The sequence below is a fragment of the Galeopterus variegatus genome, unplaced genomic scaffold (genome assembly GCF_000696425.1).
Source record: "Galeopterus variegatus unplaced genomic scaffold, G_variegatus-3.0.2 Scaffold16932, whole genome shotgun sequence".
Classification (NCBI taxonomy): Eukaryota; Metazoa; Chordata; class Mammalia; order Dermoptera; family Cynocephalidae; genus Galeopterus; species Galeopterus variegatus.
This window is the reverse complement of record NW_007743043.1, coordinates 12,297-15,304: the sequence shown is the minus strand read 5'-3', so window position 1 is coordinate 15,304 and position 3,008 is coordinate 12,297.

Here is a 3,008-nt window from a genome sequence, read left to right as displayed (position 1 = left end):
GGAACTTTGTTAAATTTATAAATTAACTTATGGAGAATTGCCACGTTCATGCAATTGAATCTTGCTATCTAAGAGCATATATGTCTTCTTACTTGTTCTAGTCTACTTTTATATATTTCTGGAGTTTTAGTGTTTTTCTAACAGAGTTTTTAGCACATATCTCGTTTGGTTTATGCTTAGGCTTTTTATGTTCAGCAATTATAAATGGGAAGCTTCTCTTCCATTTACATTTCCTAATTGGAGATTGGTTTGTTTACATGAAGGCTACTAGGTTAATTTTACATTTTGCTAATTTACTAAACTCTCCCATCTCTCTGTCTCCTCCCCTCCCCGCTTCGTAGACATATAAAACTTCATTTAAAATAAAATGAGCCTCTGAGGCCTAAAAATAGAATTTCTCTTCTTGGTTTTGCCAGGTGATATAAAATCAATTTGAATACAATTTTATTGATGGCTAGTGACTGGTATGTAATTTTCCACCAGCATATTATAGGAAGTAGTTTATCTTGCTTCTGAAATGATGTGGCCAGATAATATAATTTATCTGCTCACATAATTTAATGCGGAAAAATAAAATGAAAGTAATTGATTATATAAAGTAGTAATGCTTATTTTAGTGACTAACTGGTGAGGCACAGCTACATAATAAAAAATGCAGATGTTTATATATGTATGTAAAACCACCATAATTGTGGCTGTTAAAAATGCAGGCTGATACGAGGTTGCCCTATGAACACCTCAATATTCTAGCTAAGGGCATAAATTATTGAGATGATGAACAGCTTTTGGTAAAGCTCCAAATCAACTTTTTTCCTTTGAGTTCCTTAATAGATGCACTCATGGCGAGGTTTTTTGTATGTAAGATCCATTTGGCAATATTCCATATTTATACATAAAATTTGTTTGCATGTAAAATGGGAGTAGACTTAAGACATACAGTTCTATCAAGTGCGTTATAACTGGCAGAATACTTAAAAATCCCATGGAGCCTGGCCGTTTCTTTGATGTTAAGGGTTGCCCTGTATATTTCCGTTTCTTTGATGTTAGGGGTTGCCCTGTATATTGCAGGGTTTTGTATTCTGTCTCCCACCTACTAGATTCAATAGTGTACCCCATCATTATGACAAACATGAATTTCTATAATGTCCTCAGTGGAAAAACACCACCTCCTCTGAGATATCCTTTAAATTCTAGGCATCCGATATTAAACGATTCTTCTCAACATAGGGGTGGTGGAGTTCACTAACGTAGACATGTAGCCACTTCATCATCCTCCTAATACTTTTAATTCATTCTTTCTCCCATTAACCAACACCATCAACACTACACCAGAGTTTACCAGTATCACCCAGAAGATGTCACATAAGCCAGAAGTCATTATTGTAATTTATGTGTTATTCATATTTAACACAGAAAGATATTTTTCACAAACTCTCTTCTACTTCTGACTGCAGTAACACAAAATGGTTAGCAATGCACACATTCTGGAGTAAGAGAAACCTGTGTCTGAGTCCGAGTTCTGATCTGTAGTAACTATTTGGGCAAGTTACTGTTTAAGGCTTCAGTTCACTTATCTGTGATGGAGAATGTGTGCATCAGAAAACACGCACATTTAGGAGGGCATTTGGCAAGTAATATGAAGGGGTCTTCAAAAAGTTCATGGAAAGGTTTGTACCATCTCTTAATTCTATTTTTCCACAAACATTTTGAAGTACTCTCTTATATGCACAGTTAATGTTAGTTGGTATTATCACTTGGCCCTAGTTTCTTCCACTTATGACAAGGGAGAGGACTGGTTGAACAGGTTCTCACCATTTTTCATAATTCATATTAACGTATAAGCTCATTGGTTTTCACCATTTTTCATAATTCATATTAACATATATGCTCATCGAGAGTGAAGGTCACATCTTTATTCATCAGCATTGCCTCTATTAGTTGCTCAACAAATGTTTGTTGATTGGTTATTGGGCTTTACACTCCCATTATTATTTTTTTTTCAGGTTGAAACAATTACAGCATTTTATTACCTTAAAATCCTTCTCATCTGATATAATGAATATTAGTTTTTAAATTGGAAAATTATATTTAAAACGACCTAGGGGTGAAAAGTGTATCACTTTAAATTTAATCCAGTAATTTTAAGTGACAAAATACACAGAGGCAAGAGTTATGGCATATAAAAGTTATGGCACATATTTCAATATTGGTATTAGGTCTCCTACTTGTCACTTCAGGCTCATTCCTATATTTCACAGTGTCATGTTTCATTTTTCTCTCATTTTTTCTTTATTTTCAGTAATTAATTAATTAATTAATTTTAATTTTTATTTTATTTTATTTTATTTTATCAATATATGATGTAGTTGATTTTCATGTCCTTTTACCGAATATTGCAACTCAACTGTTAATAATCCATCTCTATGGTACCAAGCTCAAAATCCTATCCAGAGAGAATGCTCAGATTGCACCATGGAGATCACATTTTATCCTAACTTTTGATGGTCCCCATCCTGGTGTCAGGGAGATATGGCATCATCTGGTGCTTCTTTGAAGACACTCAAGCTTGGATCAGAAATGAGTTTGCTTCTTATTCTGAAGCTCTTTGAAATGCTCTGCTTCATAGCCTGGGGCTGACTGGGTCCTGCCACCTATTCTGTCCATGACCTAATTGCTCCTTTGTTGCCCAGCGGTTTTCTTCTCTCACTGTTATTATTGAAAGTCCTTACGCTCTGTATTCTCTACGACTGACCTCTGAATGCCATGTGATCTTTCTTCCAACCCCCACCCATACTTCAACTGCACAAACTGTAATCTCATTGAATTTATCACAGTTTGTTCCCATATAACAACTAAATAACACTTAGATGAATAAGGATTATTCATTTATTTCTTAAATAAATCTTGATTGCTTGCCAGGTATCTTCCAGACTCTGAACTGATAGGAGCCTTCTGTATCTCTTTCCAAGGTTCCAACAGAAAAAAAAAGTAAGGGGTTAAGACTTAAA